The sequence below is a fragment of the Lactuca sativa genome, chromosome 6, assembly GCF_002870075.4.
Source record: "Lactuca sativa cultivar Salinas chromosome 6, Lsat_Salinas_v11, whole genome shotgun sequence".
Taxonomy (NCBI): Eukaryota; Viridiplantae; Streptophyta; class Magnoliopsida; order Asterales; family Asteraceae; genus Lactuca; species Lactuca sativa.
The window spans coordinates 112,766,858-112,789,477 of record NC_056628.2 but is presented as its reverse complement, the minus strand read 5'-3'; positions in this window follow the sequence as shown (position 1 = coordinate 112,789,477).

The following is a 22,620-nucleotide window of genomic DNA, read 5'->3' as shown; positions in this document are numbered from 1 at the left end:
TTTCATTAGTGGAAGTGACATAATTTACCAAATAAGGAAAGATTCTCATTACCCAAGTTTCAGTTGGATAGAAACTTGGAATCATGCAACTTGTATTGTATGATCATGAGAATTTTTATATATTTGGGAAATTAAGTCTAATTCCTTGTTCACATGTATATGTGAATCAAGTGAAGGACAAAGGGATCAGATACACTTGGGTGTGCGCTGATCAAGTCCACCACAAAGTTGATAAGATTATTCATTATGATTTACTAAAGTTTAGTAAATATGGTTATACTTACAAGTTTAAGTATAGTTTTGGATCATTGGAGAAGTTTCAATGATAGACATAATGAGTAATAAGAATCAAATAAAGCAGAAAGATAAAAGTTTCTCTAATCTGAAGAGATGGGAGAGTACTTGAGTATCTTGTTTTATGATTATCTTAGTGATTATGAAACCATGTCACAATTGATCCTCTAAGGACACCTTAGTTCATTTTGTTTGGCTAAGGAGAGGAATCGTGAATTGTTGAAATGGTTAGATCAAAAGATAAATTATACTTCGTTCCAAAATTAAATCTTAGAGTCATACTCCAAGATTAAGCCTTGAGTGACATAATCTTAAGAAAGGTTTAAAACACTTGTTAAATGTAGAGTAAAATGTGTTCTTACTCTTGTACATTTGAAATTGGTAAGTTTGTGATGTTTTGGATAAAACAAATACCAACTATGACCAATTGTGAGAAGTGTTGAACTTGATAAGAATCTGCACTAACTCTTGAATGTTCGTTTTTGTCAAGGAATGGTTCTTGACAAAGAGAATCTTATATGTCAAGAGGTCAGTGGGAGTCTTAAGAGGATCTTAAGATAGATTCAAGAACTAATCAAGAGTTTTGTTAATCACTAGACCACGACTTGAGGTTTGTAACCTATCGTGCTGAAATATTCTGTGCCCATTCCAGTTAAAGTTGGTTTTGCATTGGATTTCTGAGAGTTCTCAACTGGTTGCATAACAACTTGGAAGCAATGGTAGGCCCTTGTGCTGCCAGGTGGTACGAAATTAAGACTACACAAGTTCAGTCCATATGAATTTGGATTTGTCATTAACCTTGTCGTGTGATTATGGTTATGTCAAATTCACATGTATAGGAACACATACACCATCAAAATCTAAGTGTCATAAGGTTTCTCTCCGATTCATGAAAATGATGGTGAGGAAACTCTTTCACTAAGTAGATTTAAGTGGATAGCAAGTGTGAAGTTTGCATTCTCATGTCGTTTGTGGAGCGTGTGTGGTTAACCAGTACACTAACTAATGAGAATGGCAAAGGTTTAGACTCACATGTGAGCTATCCAAGGAAAGGGTTAGACTCCAGGTGTATGATTTGATAAAGTCTTATCAAGGCAATCTAGTATCAGAAATCTGATTGATTTCTAGGTACATATCAAAGCTAGTGGGAGCATAAAGTGTTATGCTAGTTAGATAATAATCATTATGCTAGTGGGAGCATGAGGATTATGTTGCAAGTTAGCAATGTTAATTATAGAAGACAAAAAGTTTCAAGTTGCTTTGAAAAAGTTCTTTTACTATAATTAAGGGAGAGAAATTTATACTTCATTTCAATTCTACAAGCTTAGATTGAGGTTTTAATCAACTTTAGTCAAGAATATATATGAATGTTATGTTGGAATGGTTCCACATAAGGAATTTCTATATATGTTGCTTTCTCAAGATTCGATTATGATTACGGCATCCCTCTTCATAGTTCGAATTATGAGAACATGGCAAATAAAAATTTTATAGCATGAATCGTATCCCATATGCTTCGGATATAGGATCGATTGCATGTGTTATAATATTCATCCATTCTAAATTTTCCTAATGCTTAGGGCGTTAAGAAGGGAAAAGGGATTAGAACTGGATATGACTAAGATGATTAAGCAATTGTCGAGAACAATTTGGGGTTTTCCAAAGTTTGGTTACTCATGGAAAATTGGAAGTATAGAGTAAGGATCGTATTGACATATTTTGGAAAGAGGCAACTCTTGTTCAAAAGTGATGGTCAAGATGGGAATATGGAATTGTTTCCATAGGTGGAAGTTATTCTTTGAATCTGTGTAAGATTAAAGAACTTAATGCAAAGAAGGATGTTCAAAGGAATGTGCTTTGAATTTGAGACTTCATCTCCATGGAATTGCTTTCCATTGAATACTTTGTAATGTTTGTTTCCAAGTCTTTGTGACTTGTGTGAATATCATTACAAGAGGATCATTTCATAGATTACAGTAAATGACAAGAACTTGGTATTCTTACATTTACAATAAGGATTGGGATTGTGAAATGAGAATCATTGAAGTCATGTTCAATTGATATACATTTCACAAAGAGATGACCACATGTAAACATAGTGTGCATACTTGGAGTATGGCATAGCTATTGTTTAGAGAAACATAGTATGCATGCTTGGAGCATGGCATCACTACTGTTTCAATTCAAGTATTAAGTTGATTAATCGAAACATGAATAATGAGTGATCAATATGGTGCTTAGATAAAAGGTGTTTTATTTACGCTCAAAGTGTTGAGGCCATATAGGACTAGTATTATTTTGTGTTTCACTTTGCATGTTTTGACTTCCAGAATAATGAGATCATTCTCCTGATTGACCAAGTTATTCAAACCATCCACAATTGGTCATATGTTGGAAGTAGATATGAATCAAGACTGTCATGAATTTGGCTTGTATGATTTGTCTGAAGTGCTTTAGACAATGCAATAGTTGCTACAACATTAATGAGTACTCATAAGGGCTGAGTATTGGATTCAACCCACTCTCATTTAGATTCACTTCATGGATTTTATCACGAGTGAATCATGAGATGATAATATCTTATATTCTTCAAACCTAGAGATATGAGTTGTTGACTATGAGTTGGTTATACATTGATTGCATGTAAACGCATTGGTAACTCGATGTTATAAAACGTGCCTTTGTGTATGATTCAACAAATAGTTAGTACAAGAATATGAGTCGAAGTTTATCCATTCCTTTTACCTTCGGGATAAAAGCGATATCTGTGGGCCCCTCGATGATTTAGTGATGACAAAAGTAAGTGCTCGGTCGGGCCTGGACTGATTTGATTTGTTCAAGTAGTCAGTCGTCATAAATTAGAAATCGGGAAACAACAAATGGACAGAGAGAATGATTATAGTCCAAGTCTCAGTCCATATGATATCTAGAATGGAGGAGTATATGATCACTTCTCTAATGGACAAGTCATTGACAGAGGTCAGAGTTCATCTACAAGGTCAGAGTTCAACAGAAGCTTTTGAGAGCTACGATTGCTAGTCGGGTTATGAAGTCATACTTGCAATAATAGTTTTAGACTTATCCAAATGGGAGACTGTTGGATCAATGTCTAAGTCCATAACTATAATTGGTAAGACTTGACCCGACCCGGCATGGTCCATTTGGGTTGCATGGCATCATGCACTTGGATAGACTAAAATGAGAGAAATAACACTTAAGGTTTATTAATATATTATGTTCTAATATATTAATAAGATTATTTAATTATTATTGATCAATAATTGATTTAGAATTAATTATGTGATCAAAAGAAGACTAATTAAATATATGGGTTGATTGTGTAAATCATCCATACTTATATAGTGGGCTAATGCTCCATGGATTATCAAGTTGGGCTCAAACCCATTGGATGCTCCATGGTGTATTTGAACCCATGGATCGAAGGAAATGGAAAGCCATGACAATTAGGGTTTACCCTAATTGTAACAACTATATAAGCATCTTATTGATGTGAGAAATCGGCCCACTCCACTAGTTATGCATGGAGGGCAAGCCGATTCTTGAAGTGTTCTAATTTCTCTCTAAGTTATTCCAAGTGCTTATAGTGTTGTGTGAACCATTTGAGGTGTCACACTTGGGGCACTAGGCACTCAAGCTTCATGAAGACAAGAACCAACAAAAGGTATGTTATTCTAACTTGTGTTATTTTCGAGTTTTGTATGCTAGAGTAGAACAATACCTTGGGAAGTTGATATTTGCATGTATAATAGAGAAAACATAGATCCAAGCTATTTAGGGTTGCATGTACACTTAGGAGTGTTAGATTGCTCAAAACCCAATAGTTGTTGGATTAGTGTCTAAGTCCATAACTATTTTGGTATGTACTTGACCCGATGGTGCATGGTCCTTTTGGGTTGCCTTCACCAAAGCAACTTGATAGGATGAATTATGGAGAGAAAGGATTAAATATAATTTATTAATATATTATGAGAATAATATATTAAAGGAGAAATCATATTGTTTAATTAATATTAGTCAATAATTAATTAGTAATTAGTTTTGTGACTAAAAGAGATTAATTAAACTTAAGGGACTGGAATTGTAATTATAAGATAATTGCAATTTGGGCTATGGATTGTCTTAAATTAAGGAGTAGACGAATTCTATGGGGAAACCCATAAGGAAATCGTCCAAGGCCTTAATTAAAGGAGTCCATGGGTTGCTTAGGGCTTAAGCATCCAAATTAGGGTTTCCTTGTTAGATAACCCTAATAGCCTCACTATAGATAGATCCCTTTTGGACCAAAAACATGGCTAAGACTTGTTCTAGGGTTTCACATGTTTTTGGGCAGCCTCCATCCTCTCTCCTCTTCATCCTCTTGCTTATGGTGTTTGCTACGTAACAATCAAGGTAATATCTTAAACCCATTCTTATGTTAATATGATTACTTGTATGCTAGAATTAGGGTTTATAGTCTTGGATAACTTGCATGTACAATAGAGAAACCTAGATCCAAGCATTAGGGTTTGTATGAGCACATAGGATGTTCTTATGACCAAAACCCATCAGTGCTATCAGAGACTAGATTGCCTTCTATTGTATTGATGCCTTGTATGTTGAAAAAATTCGATTTTTGTGGTTCTGCATGATGGACTCGGCGAGTCCCACTATGGACTCGGCGAGCCCATAGGGGTACTCGCCGAGTTCGAGCGTCAGACGGAGCTATTTTCGGGATTTCTTGCTGTTTATCTTTGAGATACTTGCCTTTATCATATTAGATCAATATAAATCCAATTTTATGATATATATGAGTATATTCTTGATCTAATTGAAAATATTTATCAGTTAATAAAATATTTGTTTCCTTATGTGATAATTGTTTAATTATTTTGATTAAATTGTGTTGGGCTGAAGTTCTGTTTTGTATTGCGTCTTTTGGGCTCGTAGATTAGCCTAGTATTCTCCGGTTTGGGCCTGTCCAACCGAGAGCCTTTTATGTATAGTATATAAGTTATCGCTTGCATGCATATTAGGTTAAGATTTAAGATTCAAGATTGCTGTTTGAGCGTTTCAGAGTTTACGATTTTGTTCTCTTGTAATCTTCCAATCCTTTACAGTTGATGTTCTTAATCGAGCTCTTCTAAGGATTTTGTTTAATCATTCAACACGTTTGATTCAAGCTGTTTGTTCCTTTTATTGTGTTCTGCATTGTTATTTATATTGTGTTCTTGCAGTTTCATATTCATATACCTGTTCACGATCTAATCGATCTTTATAGATTAAAAGTTAGTATTTTAATCTCATCAATTGGTATCAGAGCAGGAGGCTGTGTAATCGATACACTTCTTTTCTGTGAAAAAGATTTTCATTAGGGTTTTCCGCAATCATCGATATTTATTGAGCCGTCATCTTAATTGACGTATCTTAGTATTTATTGTTTTGCCCTAATCTGCTTTATTACAAGTCTGATCTTTGAACAGGTTATTTCGATCATTATGGACGCAACGCAATCAAACCCCATTAACATTTCCAACAGCATTGGTTCGACGACAAAGATTCCAATCTTATACACCCATGACTATGAAGTGTGGGCACATCATTTTGAAGATTACGTGATTGGATCGGAGGACAATGGTTTTCTCATATGGGAAGCCATTATCAATGGGCCGTTTTCTCATTCCGCGACATCCAGAGTTATTAAGACGCAAAAAGATTACAACGATTTGCTCAAGGACGTGACGAATATTGCGCAGGATGAGAAAGATAAATTCCAGTGCAATATTAAGGCACTAAGGTTGATCCGATTCGCCCTTCAGTCCGACACATTCAGACTAGTCAGCTCATGCACTACGGCGAAGGAAGTGTGGGATAGACTTCGCGAACTGTATTCAACAGACGAAGATCTTGAACACTCCATCCAAACCTTCTTTTGATAAAAAAAATGGAAAACCGAACCCGAACGTTCATTTGGTTTCGGTTCTTGAAAATTTTGAAAAACCGAACCCGAACCTTCGGTTGGTTTCGGTTCAGGAAAATTTTGAAAAACCGAACCCGAACCTTCGTTTGGTTTCGGTTCTTGAAAATTTTGAAAAACCGAACCCGAACCTTCGGTTGGTTTCGGTTCAGGAAAATTTTGAAAAACCGAACCCGAACCTTCGTTTGGTTTCGGTTCTTGAAAAATTTTAAGAAACCAAGAATTTTTACATAAAGAAAAACAAATTTTGCACAAGAAATATACAACTTAGAAAAACTACCTTTGAAGTAATGAGCGAGTGAAATGGTTGAACCGAACCCGAACGTTCGGTTGGTTTCGCTTCTTACGTTTGAGATTGAGAGGTAGTGTGAGGTACTGACTCTGATTCCATCATACCTAGCCCTTGCAAAATTTTATTGAATGAGGCTTCTGGAAGAGCTTTGGTGAAGACGTCAGCCAGTTGATCAGTGGTTCTTACGAAGTGAACTTCGACATTTCCATCTTCCACATGATCTTTGATGAAGTGATACCTCAGTGCTATGTGCTTGGTTTTAGAGTGTTGCACCGGGTTATGACAGATCCTAATTGCACTTTCAGAGTCGCAATATAGAGGGATCTTCTTCATATTGAGTCCATAGTCTCGAAGTTGACTCTGGATCCAAATCACTTGTGATGTGCAGGATGCAGCGGCAATGTATTCCGCTTCAGCAGTAGACAGCGACACACATGTTTGTTTCTTGGATTGCCAACTGACCAACTTCCCATCAAGAAATTGACAGCCACCAGTTGTACTTTTGCGGTCGAGTCCACATCCTCCAAGGTCTGCATCAGAATAGGCTTGAACGAAGAAGCCAGAGTTGGATGGATACCATAGACCCAAGGAGGCGGTTCGCTTGAGATAGCGTAGGATGTTCTTCACTGCCAGCATGTGAGGTTCGCGTGGGTTAGCCTGAAATCGAGCACAATAACATACAGAAAACATGATATCAGGCCTGCTAGCAGTTAGATACATCAGTGAGCCTATCATTTGACGATAGAGCGTGATGTCGACAGCCGGTTTATCCAGTGAAGGGGTAAGTTTGGTGCCGAATGCCATAGGGACTTTGACTTTTGAGTCTCCCATCATGCCAAACTTTGCTAGGAGAGTCTTTGTGTAAGCTTCCTGATTGATAAAGATGCCTTCGGGTCCCTGTCTTATATTTAAACCAAGGAAAAAATTAATAGGACCCATTGAGCTCATTTCAAACTTAGTCTCCATCAACTTTCTGAATTCAGCTGTTAAGCTGGGATTCGTAAAGCCAAAGATGATGTCATCGACATAAATTTGAACGATCATAAGGTGGTTACCTTCCTTTTTGCGAAAGAAGGTTGGGTCAACCGAACCTTGTTTGAATTTGGACATCTTTAAAAATTTTGTAAGCGTTTCATACCAGGCTCTCGGAGCTTGTTTGAGGCCGTACACAGCTTTATCCAGAATGTAGCAATGATTTGGATATTTTTCATTCACGAACCCAGGAGGTTGCTCCACATACACCGTTTCTTCAAGTTCTCCATTGAGAAATGCGCACTTGACGTCCATTTGGAAGACCTCAAAGTTTTTGTGAGCAGCATAGGCCAGAAATATTCTAACCGATTCTAGCCTAGCTACTGGAGCGAACGTCTCTTCGTAATCTATCCCTTCCTCCTGACAGTATCCCTTGACAACCAGACGAGCCTTGTTCCTTATGACATTACCTTCCTTGTCCATTTTGTTTCTGAAGACCCATTTAAGACCAACAACCGAAGCATCTAGAGGAGTTGGAATGAGGCGCCAGACTTTGTTCCTTTCAAACTCATTCAGTTCGTCTTGCATCGCTTGAACCCAATCAGAGTGATCGAGGGCAGTGTTCACTGTCTTCGGTTCAACTTTTGATACAAATGAGTTAAACATACAGAACTCAACGTTTGAGAATAAGGATGTCTGTTTTGCCTTCAGTTGAGATCGGGTCAAAACCTTTTCAAATACATCACCAACTACTTGAGTGATAGGATGATCTCTGGTCCATTTTGTAAGAGGAGGGTAATTCGGATCAAAGGATGGATCTAGTTCAGCGTTGATCATCTCTTCAGGTTCAGATTGGCTATCAAAATCAAGCGTCATATCATCATACTCCCCCTCAATTGATGAGTCTTGACAAGCATGAGGTTCAGGGGTTTCTTGTGGTGCTGGATGTTCAGCCATTGAAGCACCTTCGTTTGGAGGGGCATCTTCAGTTGGAGAGTTATCTTCGCTTGATGAAGGACCTTCGGTTGAAGTAGTAGAGCTTGGCTCCCCCTGGACTTGTGAGCTAGGCTCCCCCTCGACAAGAGAATTTGGCTCCCCCTCGACTGAAGCATTGTTGGTTGGAGATTCATCAGTAGGCGATTCTCCTTCATGCATTCTTCTTGCAGCATCTTCGACAATCTGCTTCATATGATCTATTTTGTTGTCGGCTGCCCCTGCTTCTGAGAGAGAAGCTTTTTTCGGTTCATCAAAGAGTTCCAGAAAATTCTCGTACAAATTGGCGATTGAGACTGTGACTTGGCCAGTTTGAGGAAATATTTCCACGGCAGTGTCATCTATGGCCTGTAGCTTCTTGACATAGTTATCGTCGAAGGTCACATAGTATGTCTCTTCAATCCTTCTTGAACGTTTGTTCAGGACCCTGTACGCCTTGGATGTGAGTGAGTAACCCAGAAAGATTCCCTCGTCAGCTTTGACATCAAACTTGTTGCGGTGTTCTTTAGAGTTAAAGATGAAACACCTTGAGCCAAACACATGGAAAAATTTCACGTTGGGTTTTCTGTTATTTATTATCTCATATGGTGTGAGCTTGAATCGCTTATTGAGATAGGATCTGTTCTGTGTATAACAAGCAGCAGAAATAGCGTCAGCCCAAAAATAAAGAGGTAAGGAAGCGAAACTTAACATAGTTCGGGCAGCTTCACATAAGGATCGGTTTCGTCTTTCGACTATTCCGTTCTGTTGTGGTGTGTAGGGAGCTGAGAAATTATGACTAATTCCCTTTTCTGCAAGAAACTCTTCAAACTCTTTGTTTTTGAATTCGAGACCATTGTCGCTCCTGATGTTTCGAACGACCTTCTTGAGCTGGACTTCAATCTGCTTGATAAACACTTTTAGCTTTTGAGTCGCTTCTGATTTGAGCTTTAGAAAGAACACCCATGTAAATCTAGAGAAGTCATCAACGACAACAAGAATGTACTTGCTACCACCGATGCTTTCAATAGATGAAGGACCACATAAATCGATATGAAGCAATTCGAGTGGTTCCACAACTTTTGTGTTAACAATGGATGGGTGACTTTGACGACTCTGCTTTCCCATTTCACATGCAGCACATAAATGCTCTCTGTCAAACTTGAGCAATGGAAGACCCCTAACATGACCTCCAGTGACAAGTCGGTTGATATCTTTGAAATTGAGATGAGAGAGTCTTCTGTGCCACAACCAGCTTTCGTCGGATTGAGCCTTTGATAGCAGACAAATAGCTGGGTTTCCTTTGATGGGTTTCATGTTCAACGGAAACATTTCACCCTTTCGCTCTGACTTCAGAATCACTTTCTTTGTTGTTTTCTCTATGATTTCAGAACCTTCATCATCGAATGAAACTTTGAGACCTGTACCTCCAACAAGCTGAGATACACTGATGAGGTTGTGTTGAAGTCCTTCCACATAAGCTACCTTTCTTATGGTAAAATCACCATTCGTTATCATCCCATATCCCTTTATGGTGCCGAAAGAGTTATTTCCAAACTTAACGTTGCCGCCATTTGCAAGAGATCTGTATTCCCTTAGTTCCTCCTTCCTCCCTGTCATGTGACGCGAGCAGCCGCTGTCAATGTACCATTCTTCGTCAAACTGCTCATCACTTATAACCTGCAAAGATTAAGCAGATTTAGGAACCCAAAGTTTCTTGGGTCCATGTGAGGTTTTCATGGGAACAGGAATAGTTAGAGAGATATCAACAAGATATGTTCTTTTAATTAAAGTTGTTTCATCTTTCTTTTTAATGGTGAAAACTTTTATTTTTTTTATATAAATTTCAAACACTCCAAAAATATTTTTTTTGTATGTTCGTTTATTTATGGGGATATATTTGCTGAATTACTTAAGTGTCCCTAGAAGCATGCTGTTGTATGTGTCCCAAGCCTCATAAGATTTTGAATAATTGCCTTCACGACTTGGTATACACAAACCCTGTCTTCCCAATAAGGCTAACTTATTTATTCTAATCGTGAGCTACCTCACACTCTTCTCACATGAGTTAAGAGTCTCCTGCTTGGTCCTTTCTTTCACAGCAGAGGTACTATGTCTTCTTTCACCATCCCCATTACACTTCTCCATAACATTCGTTTCATCACTGTAACCCTAGAGACTCTCAGAAACTACCACTGAGGTTTATGGTTACGCAACATCTGTGTTTATGATCTTAGTTTCGTGCCACTACGAGCTGAGTGAAACCCATAATTCAACACCAAAGAATTGACGGTGACAAATTAATTTGATCAAGTTTTTACCAATGAATTGACGAATGTACCTTCATGAAATCTCAATTTCTTTTCTTTTTGCGTGGTTCCAATGAAATTGTTACACACCATAACATTTCTTCCCAAGGGATCCAGTTTTAATTTTTTATCTGAGATTTCATATTCATCCAAGTCACTTAATACACAACTCCAACCTACTTGTTCAACAGACTACACTGGTCTCACAAGTACTTTGTTCACATTCGTTCTTATATCAAGAATTGAATTGATGAATCAAAGCGAAACCACCCTTATTTTATCTTATTAAAAGAAGCCTTTCAACATTTATTAATAAATGTTTGATCGTAATTCAACGGGATTCCACACTAACACTTTAAGGTCTCTCTTGATCTTGAAGGAAGAGATTCGTGCCCGGGATCATCAGTTTCGTGTCATAATTGACATCACCGATTATTCCAAAAAGAGTTGCTTTATTTCCTTATCTTTTACACTCTTTGCACGAAAATCCTAGATTTTCAAAACTTCCGTTACTAATTATTTTACAGGCTGGATAATTAATGGATGGTTCATAATGAAGTTGTCGTTACCAATAATCCACGTGGGCGTTTTATTCAAAAGAGGGGAAGAGACAAAAGATGCTGACGCGGCGGAAGTTCAAAGGATAAAAATTCAAACGACGGTAAAAAGGCGGGCGCGTGCATTTGAAGAGGCCGCGCTTTTTCTGACACTATTGGACGCGTGTACAATATTGAAGCGTCATCCATCAGGCATTAATGGCGCGTGTGGAAATGGAAACGGTTCATCTCTCTAAACCGGCGCTTATTGGGCGGCGTGATCCTAGGAAACTGACACTCTCTCTCCTACGTGATCATCGCACGTCCCAACTGTCACCAATCAGTCACTCAAATACCCTTCCATATTCCCATAAAAGATTTGAATCGATCTTTCTCTCTCCTATCACCTACTATAAAAACCCATCCAGACCACCTTTTACCTCTTTACTGCCCCCATAATTTCCAAAGCAAAACACTTCCAAACTTTCTCCCGGTCATCTTCTTCTCCACACCTGCAACAATGGCTGAATCCTCTTCCGTCCATGCTACTTCTCAGATTCTCCCCATCAGACCTCAACAATGCCTTGTCATTGATCTGAACCCAGAAGCCTATGATCCCTACATGTCGCCGATTATTGAATGCCTCAAGTACTCCCAACTTGCTCCGGCATTGTCCAAGATTGAAACGGTGCCAATGGTGGCTCTTTCTCAGGTCTATGCGACGGCCTACTACGACAAGGGCGTCGACAGGATCTTTTTCGAAGTGGCGGAACACAAGACGTCGATTTCTCGTTCCCGCTTCTGCTCTATGCTTGGGTTTGCTGCTGACCCATCGCGTGTTCACCCGGAAACAATTCCGGTTGGTATGCTCTACAGCATGTTCTACAACATGGGCTACACGGAAGTTCTCACCTCCGTTGCCAGATTCAAGAAGTCATGCCTACCGCCCCAATGGAATGGGTTATTCACAGTTCTCTTCAAGGGACTGTCAGAACGAAGCTCAGGATCAGACGGGGCCAGTCGTCTTTTCCTGTCAATCATGTATGGGGTCTACAACGGGATCAACCTCGACTACGGGTTTGTCCTTTGGCAACAGCTGATTCAGAGCCTCTCTTCCACTTCTCGACACTCTGAAGTGTCGCTGGCCCGGTTCTGGATCTTGATCACAAGATGGGCCATGGACAGGTTTGACGTCCAAACTGCTGACGGTGCACCGATGTCTTCGGTTGGTACGTTCCACACCACCAAGATCATCGTATCTGCTGCATCGAAATTCTCCTTCATTGGCTCTATCCCGGAGTCGATGTATGGTAGTGTGCCATCAGAGAGCAGTTTCATCAAGGCGATCAAGGAGTTAGGGCCATCTGGTCCGAGGGAACTGACACCGGACATGCTGCGCTCAATTCATGATGCTGACAAACCGGTGGCAAGGGGTAAGAAGGCAGACAAGGGGAAGAAACCATCAAAAGCCCCAAAACCCACTCCCAAGAAACGCAAACAACCGAAGGCTGCTTCCTCTCCAAAACCGAAACGGAGGAAGACCCAACCGAAACGGACGCTCGTCCTTTCGTCATCCTCCAGTGAATCCGAAGGTAGGAGTTCGGACTCTGAGGGGTCACAAGGAGACGAATCTCCACAAAGAGGCAACACACCCCCTCGGTCCCCAACCCCGGAGATGGAACTTCACCAATCCCCAATTCCTTCCCCTCAACCCACAATTCCTATTTCCATTCCCACCATAACCCCTACTATACCACCAACCTCATTCCCTATACCACCACCCATATTCACCACCTCAACCGAAACACCACCTGTAACCGAAACCCCTCCCGTAACCGAACCACCACAAACCGAAACCCATACACAACCACCACCCGAAACTAACCCCCCACCTACTCAACCTGAACCAACCAAACCAATAACACCCCCATCTTCACCACCACCTCAATCTCCAGAAGACGCCTCCGATGGCGATGATCAATATCTTGGTGGTGACCACCTGAACTTTGATTCGGTCTACTATAGTCCGTTTCAAGTTCAAAGTGACGAGGAGGATGATGCTCCTGTAACCAAAAAGCATCTCCGCGAGCTGAACGAGAAGGTTGATCAACTTCTCGCCTCCTCTTCCAATCAGCAGTCTTCCTTATCTGAAGAAGCCCTTCAGAGGATAGTTGATGCCTTCTCTAGGGCTCAACATGACTCAGTGGCCTCTGCTACTGCTGCAATAGACGCCTCCACCCGAGCTTGTGAGGCAGCGACCGAAAAAGTCGATAAACTATTCCATGACGCTACAATCCTGCTGCAGTCTATGCAGGAAAGCGCCGACGCCACCAAAACAACACTGGAACCACTTGTTCATCAATTGGCCCAGTTTGTGGAGACGGAGTTATCCTCGTTCGCTACCCTCAGACAAAACCTTAGCGACGACAACTCGGCACTCCGTGCCTCCATTGAAGCCCGCTTGGCAAAGCTACAAGAGGATCTTGCGGCTGAAAATAAACTGATGGACGTCCTGGCGAGTAAGACTACTGCCCTCAAGGTCAAGAGCACCCAACTTTCCAACTCTGAACAACAATTGGAGGCTCTTCGATCCGAAAGGGAAATAATCAAAACATGTGTTTCGGATGTCCACGCTGCTCTGTCAAACATCCTGGAAGCACATGATCCCATTCTGAATCACTCGGTGAGGCGTACCCTCGCTGAGAAACTCTCTCCGGCCATGGCTCTCTTGAGTAAAATTGAAGGCCTACCCAGTTTCGTGTCCATTCCGAAACAAGGGGGAGATGAGAAGAAAGGATCGAAACCACCTCCTTCCTCAAATGCAACTCACACAACCGAACCACCCCCAACTGGTCATGCCTCGGGTTCGGGTGTGAAGGACAAGGGCAAAAACATTGCAGAGGGAGGAGATGAAGATGAAGATGAAGACAAGGAGACTATTGCGGACATGTTAAAGAGGAAAAACAGTCGCAATACTGATGACGATGTCAGTCGTGTGGCACGTGAAGCTGAAGAAGCCGAACGTAAACAAAAAGAAGCCAACGATCTCCTTGAGAGCCGAAAGCTGCTCTTCCCTGCCTGGACCAGGGATCGACTGATAAAGGAGGCCATAGAGACCCCAAGTATACTATGGCTCGAGCCGGTGATATCATTCGACTGCATCAACTCGGTTGATTCGCTATTTGATATGCCGCTGACTCGAAAGGCGTTCATCTTCCACGCCTTTTCCAACATTTTCGAAGTCCCGCATCCGAACGATGAGCTTGACAGGGAGCTCATTGACTTTTATCTGGAGGCCGCTCGCCCTCAATTCCTTACATGGAGCGCCCAGAAGATTGTCAGTGTTCGGGTGATGAAGCCGTTTGCCGTGGGGAGATTCACCAACGTCAAGTTCAAGCTTATCCGAGGATCTGCAAGAACTGCTCACATGATCTCTCTGGCGGATCTGCCCAATCTGAACCCTCATGATTGGATAGTCTTGTACAACATCTTGCTGACAAACGAAGCTGAATATGGTCCCATCTTAGACCATGTCAAAAGGATGCTGGCATGCTACATCATGGAGGTGGCCCTAATGGATCAGGAGGTTGCCACAGTGTTTAAGAAGAAACCGAAAGTCAAGCCTGTGGGATCGGCCAGTGATCTAAACACGATGTTCACCAGAGCCGAAGGACAGAAATGTCTGTTCGCGTTAGCTGACAAGCACCTCTACACCACTCCCTGCTTGGAACACGTTCTATCTATCGTCAAGCGGTGTAAGGACAATTCGGCTGATGACATCAAATATTTTGAAGATATGATCAACTGGTACATCCGGTTTAGACAGACCATCCTTTCCATAACCAAGTGTCTGTTTAGTACCGTGAAGAAGAAGGTACCAGCTTCAGCTGCCGGCCCAAGTACGAAGTAATGGTCTCGCTCCAAATTGACGCAAAGGGGGAGATTGTTGGGCTGAAGTTCTGTTTTGTATTGCGTCTTTTGGGCTCGTAGATTAGCCTAGTATTCTTCGGTTTGGGCCTGTCCAACCGAGAGCCTTTTATGTATAGTATATAAGTTATCGCTTGCATGCATATTAGGTTAAGATTTAAGATTCAAGATTGCTGTTTGAGCGTTTCAGAGTTTACGATTTTGTTCTCTTGTAATCTTCCAATCCTTTACAGTTGATGTTCTTAATCGAGCTCTTCTAAGGATTTTGTTTAATCATTCAACACGTTTGATTCAAGCTGTTTGTTCCTTTTATTGTGTTCTGCATTGTTATTTATATTGTGTTCTTGCAGTTTCATATTCATATACCTGTTCACGATCTAATCGATCTTTATAGATTAAAAGTTAGTATTTTAATCTCATCAAATTGGTAAATTGTTTTGCAATAAATCATTAAATAAATCAAATATGGATAATTATGTGATTAAATGTTAATTAAGATTATTTGTAATTGGATCCTTGTGTTATGAAAAGTTTCATATTTTCCCCTTTAGGTTTTATATTTTAAATTTGAACTCAAAAGTTTTGTTGTTTTGAAATTTAAATAGTTGTAAACCTAATGTTTTGAAATGGTTCAAAACTTGCCCTCAAGTTTTGGAATTTAAATTTTTGATTAATAGTTTAATTTTGATGTATATTTAAATTCTAAATCTAATGTTTTGAAATGGTTCAAAACTTGCCCTTAAGTTTTGGAAGTTAAAAGTTGATTAAAAGCTTAATTAGGAATGTTAAATTCTAAAACCCTAGTATTCTTTTGAAAAAGTTCAAATCACACCCTTATGGTTTTATTAATTAATTAAGGTGTATAATTAAAAGAGATTTAGTAAATCCATAAAGTCTTGATGTACAATTTAATTGAATTAAAAGTATAATTGTTAAATTTGACCGCCTAGTATTTTAAAAGTGTAAAATACACCCTATACTATATATAACATTAAAAGTCTAACATTATATATATGTATGAGTAAAACTCAGTCTTACCGTTAGTAGGCCTCATTCAAGAAGCTGGTGTATAAGGGGTGTTTAAGGAAATTGCCTATAAAATGGCGATTGAATGGGTATCCACTCTTACCCACCGCACTCTTGACTAGTGGAGGTTTGTTAGCCGAACGGAGAGGATAGGACAAAACCTTCCATTAGAAGTATAATGAAGTACAAAAGGAACTAAATGTTTTACAAATTCCCAATCTTCGTTACTTAGGGAAAAGTGAATTGATGCAATTCCATGAAATTACACTTTGTGCCCTTGCGAAGATGTTAGTGGAGCGTGTGTGGTTAACTGGCACACTAAATGGTTCTAAGCAAAGGTAACAAAGGGTGACTCAATGTTTTTCATAGTTTGATGGAGCGTGTGTGGTTTACTGGCACATCAAATAGGTGACTGTAACATCTGAGGGCACCATGTAAGTTTGCATGGTTATTCACACCCACTTTGTGATCCTCGGCATCCCTGTCACAAACAAGAGGGGCATATCGAGATTTAAACATGCCATTGAAATGTTCAATGAATCTCAAAGGATCTAGGAGTTTTCATAGATTTAAAACTTAAATTTCTTTTTCGTTTTTTATGGTGGAAATTAGTGAATCGTCATTCACTTACCTTCAAATATTCTGCATCTAGATTACGGCATCCCTTTTCTAGGTTGTAGCATATTGTGTTGGGTCCTAGCCTTGGTATCTCATTTGGGTGATTTACTAAGGACTCAATCAATCAACTAACTTGAATTTGTTTCTCCCGTTTTGTAGATGTCAAAGTTCGACAACTATGGTCTTCCCAAATCCCGTGGAACAAGCATTCCACATGAAGATGGTATTCCACGATTCGATCGAGGAACAAGAAATCATGCTTCACTTCCTCCACCTCCCCCAATTGTTCTCCCTAACCCACAAGATCGAAGAATTGAAAGGTTCGATATCACTAAGGCCCTATTGGAAATGAAATATAAAGATGGTAAATCCGTGTGTGCCCACATTCTAGGAATGAAATCACACATCGATAAGTTGATTATGTTGGGTGTGTCATTTCCCGATGAGTTGGCTGTGAACTGGGTTCTGCAGTCACTCCCTGAATCATATAATGAGTTCAAAAGAAAGTATTATATGATGGATCATGACAACAACCTCATTGACCTAACTTACATGCTCATTGCTGCTAAATCAGAAATGATTTGGCGAAGCAATGGAGCGTATTTGTTGGGAAAGTCAACCGACCATGCTTCCGAGGACGTTCTAGGAGAATCGATCTGCGTTTGCTGCCAAGAGAAAGGGCGTTGGATACAAGTCTGCCCTAAGAGCCTGAAGATTCCAGAAGATGGGAGAGTCAAAGAGTATGGCTATGCTTCAGGTAAAATCCACTATCTAACTCCACTAAGTTCCTATTCGTTGATTCTTAATACATGATGTGATAAGATTGCATTTGAATGTTTTGTAGGATCAGTGAAAAGAAAGGAAGCTTGATGAAGGAGTAAGATGAGTCTAATCACAAAGAAATGGATCTCGATCGCATGGACTTGAAGATTAGATTTTGAGCTTAGATAGTTATGATAGAATTGTTAGGAATATGAGACTACATACTTTTTCAATGGATTTTGCATTCTAAGGGCAAATGTTTTCCGGTGTTTTTATGAATAAAATAAATTTTGGTTTGACTTATTTGTTTATTCATTTATTTCCTTGCAATGGAATCGTTATGAAAAATTGATGTTTGCATATTTCTACATCGAATGGATTTGATTCTCAATTATGATGTTTTGTGAAAAAGTCGAGAATTTACCAAATAGGGAGAGTTTCTCATCGCCCAAGTTTCAATTGGACAGAAATTTGGAATCACGCAACTTGGTTGCATTATGAATGAGAAATTTCATATTTGGAAATTAGACTAATTCATTAACAAAGTGTCAAGTGAAGGACTAGGAGATCAAGTACACAAAGTTGCGTATTGATTAAGTCCACCACAAATGTAACAAAGATATTCGTCATGATTTAATAAAGGTTTAGTAAATATGATTATACTCATAAGATTAAGTGTAATTATGAATTGATTTAAAAGGTTTAAATCAATAGCAGAACGAAAAAAAAATCAAGTAGGCAGAAAGATAAAAGTTTCTGCATTCTAAGAAGAAGGGAGAGTACCTTTTATGCTTCATGATAGGTCTTAATGATTAAGAACCATATCTCAATTGATCCTCTAAGTAAGTCTTAGTATAATTGTATGTCTGAGAAGAGGAATCAAGAATTGAAGAAATGGTTAAATCAAGAAGTAAATCATACTTCATTCCAAAACAAGTCTTAAAGTTAAGATTGTGACATTGAGTGAAAAAGTATTAAGAAGGTTTATAACATTCATCAAATGAGGAAAGTTGTGATGTCTTGGATAAGACAAAGACCAACTAGGACCAATTTATGAAGTGTTTTGATAAAAACTACACTAACTCTTGAATATTTGTTTGTCAATAAATGTTTATTGACAAGAGAATCTTATATGTCAAGGAGTCAGTGGGAGTCTTATTGGTCTTGAAAGGTTTCAAGAACAAATCAAAATAGACCTTATCGATCATCACTAGCACATGAGTTCAGGTTTACAACCTATTGTGTTGACATTATTATGTGCCGTTCCAATTGAGTTAATTATGCATGTGAGTTCTATGAGTTCTCGTTTGAACGCATAAAAGGCAGGCACCTTGATCAATGGAAAGTACATTGATAGGAAAGGGTGAGCTGCTCAACTACTTGAACGCATAAAAGGCAAGAAGTCAAGATTAAGAAAGTTCAGTCCATATGAGTTTGAATTTGTCGTAAACTTTGGTTTTGACAAATTCACATGGATAGGAACACATACACCATTAAAATCTAAGTGTCATAAGATTCCCTCCTTCATGAGAATGACTGTAAGGAAATGCTTTCACTAAGAGAGATTTTAAAAGGATAGTGAATGTGAAAATTGGATTCTCGAATTCGATTATGGTTACGGTATCCTTTTCCACGATTTGAATTGTGAGTTTTGGCAATTAGTCTAAATTGTTTAGACACACATATGAGCTATCTAAGGGAAAGGTGTATAAGCTTAGATAAAGGATTATCAAAGCATTAAGTATTAGAAACATGAACTTAAGAAATTCAATAAGTGTTGTTTTTTTTCTGGAATTTAAGCTGGTTTCTGAATACATGTCAAAGCTAGTGGGAGCATAAGTGTTGTGTTTATAATAATCATCTTGGAAGTGGGAGCATACATGTTATGATTGTATGATTATTAAAGAAAGTATTGCAAGTTGGCAATATTAATTATAGAAAACAAGAGTTATACTTTGCAAAGTCGCAAGACTTGTAAAGTTGTTTTGCTATAATTAAGGGAGAGAATATTATGCTTCATTTCAAATCTAAAGGCTTAGGTTGTGGAATGTTAATAAATTTAGTCAAGGGTACATAGTGTGTTCTTAAAATTTCAATTATGATTACGACATTCCTCTTCACAATTCGAATTTTGAGAACATAGCAAATAAAATATTATGGCAGAAGATTGATGAAGTATCAAATCTCTATGTAAGACATTATGCATTGTGTCCCATACGCTTCGGGTATAGGATCGATTGCATAGGCTATAATATTTTACCATTCTAAAATTTTCCAAATGTCTAGCGCATTTAGAGGGAAAAAGGACAAGAATCAGTTTTGACTAAGATAATTAAACAACTATCAAAGGACAATCCAAAGTTCGCCGATGATTAGTCGCTTGTGAGTAGTTGGAAGTATGATATTAGATGGACCATATCGACATTATTATGAATAGATAAGATTCTATTAAGAATGAGTTGTCATATGGAAAATATGGAAATGTGTCCATATTGGGAATTGAACATTGAAAATCTATGTGTAGATTAGAAACTTTTATGCAAAAGGATGTTCAAAGGAATGTTCTTTGAGTGAGAGAAATCATATCTAAGAAATTGTATTTTAACAATCTCCGATAGAGAACTTTGTAATATCATTGGCAATAGTCTTTGTGACTTTGGTGCAGTGATATTACGAAAGGATCATTGCATAAAATGTTAGAATCTAGCATATTCTATAAGTGGCAAGAATTTGATATTCTTTCACTTATGAAAAAGGATTTGGAGTTGTGAAATGAGTATGATTGGAAATGTGTTCAATGTGATGTATTTCACAAAGTAAGAACCATAGGTAAACATTGTGTGCATGCTAGGAGCATGGGACAAGTGTAATAATTCAAGTAAGAAGTTGATTACCCGAAACGACAAATAATGAGTAATCGATATGGTGATAAATAAAAGGTGTTTTATTTATGCTCAAAGGTTTGAGGCCATATGGGATTAGTATTATTCTTGTGTTTCAATTTGCATGTTTTGAATTCCTGAATAATTTAATTGGTTAAGAACAGTCAAATTATTCGAACGGGCCACAGTCGTTCATATGTTGGAAGTAGATATGAATGAAGACTGTCGTGAATTGGTGTGTGGATTGTCTAAAAGAGTATTAGACATAAGCAAATGTTTGCTGCAACGTTCATGAGTGCTTATGAATAAGATTTGAGAATTGGATTAAACCCACGCTCACTTGGATCATTCCATGAATTGTATCACGAGTGATTGGTGAGACGATAATATATTATATTCTTGAAACCAAGATGTGTGAGTTGTATCTTGCGAATCGGTTGCACATTGATAATATGTAAACGCACTAGTAACTTGGTGTTATAAAACATATTATTGTGTGATTCGGTGAGTGAGTGCAAGAAAGCATTGTATCAAAGTTTATCCGTTCCTTTTATCCAAAGTAGGATAAAAGCGATATCTTTGGGCCCCTCGATGTTTTAGTGATGACAAACGTAAATGCTTGGCCGGGCTAGGGCTAATTTGATTTGTTCAATTAGTCAGTCGTCATAAATCGGGAATCGAGAAATAGTACAAAGAGAATGATTGGAAATCGTGTCTCATACGATATCTGGAATGGAGGAATATATGATCCCTTATCTAAGGACACGCGTATCTGATAAGATCAGAGTTGACAGCGGCTTTGGAAAGCTACGATTGCAGATCAGGATCTGAAGTCATACACATAATAGTTATTAGACTTATCCAAGTGGGAGATTGTTGGATTAGTGTCTAAGTCCATAACTATTTTGGTATGTACTTGACCCGATGGTGCATGGTCCTTTTGGGTTGCCTTCACCAAAGCAACTTGATAGGATGAATTATGGAGAGAAAGGATTAAATATGATTTATTAATATATTATGAGAATAATATATTAAAGGAGAAATCTCATTGTTTAATTAATATTAGTCAATAATTAATTAGTAATTAGTTTTGTGACTAAAAGAGATTAATTAAACTTAAGGGACTGGAATTGTAATTATAAGATATTTGCAATTTGGGCTTTGGATTGTCTTAAATTAAGGAGTGGACGAATTCTATGGGGAAACCCATAAGGAAATCGTCCATGGCCTTAATTAATGGAGTCTATGGGTTGCTTAGGGCTTAAGCATCCAAATTAGGGTTTCCTTGTTAGATAACCCTAATAGCCTCACTATATATAGATCCCTTTTGGACCAAAAACGTGGCTAAGATTTGTTCTAGGGTTTCACACATTTTTGGGCAGCCTCCATCCTCTCTCCTCTTCATCCTCTTGCTTATGGTGTTTGTGAACCATTAGAGGAGTGACATTTGTGACTCTAAGCTTTCTAAAGTCATTACAAGGAGATTTGGGATTGTTATTGCTACATAACAATCAAGGTAATATCTTAAACCCATTCTTATGTTAATATGATTACTTGTATGCTAGAATTAGGGTTTATACTCTTGGATAACTAGCATGTACAATAGAGAAACCTAGATCCAAGCATTAGGGTTTGTATGAGCACATAGGATGTTCTTATGACCAAAACCCATCAATAGTAGAGCGAAGGAACCACACCCTTGTTGAAGCAGCTAGATCCATGCTCAACTTCGCTCATCTTCCTCTTTACTTCTAGGCTAAAGCCGTAGCTACTGCATGCTTTGTTTAGAACCGAAGTATTGTGTGCAAACGCCTCAACAAGACACCATATGAGGGTCTCAACAATCGAAAGCCAAATGTTCGTTTCTTTCACATCTTTAGGTGTAGATGTTTTGTGATCAACAACCGAGATCAAATTAACAAATATGCACCGAAGTCTGATGAAGGCATCTTTCTTGGTTACTCCGCAAATAAGGTTGTGTATCGGGTTATCATCAGACTTTCAAGGATAATCATTGAAAGTTTTGATGTGAAGTTTGATGACTCTTACATCCGCA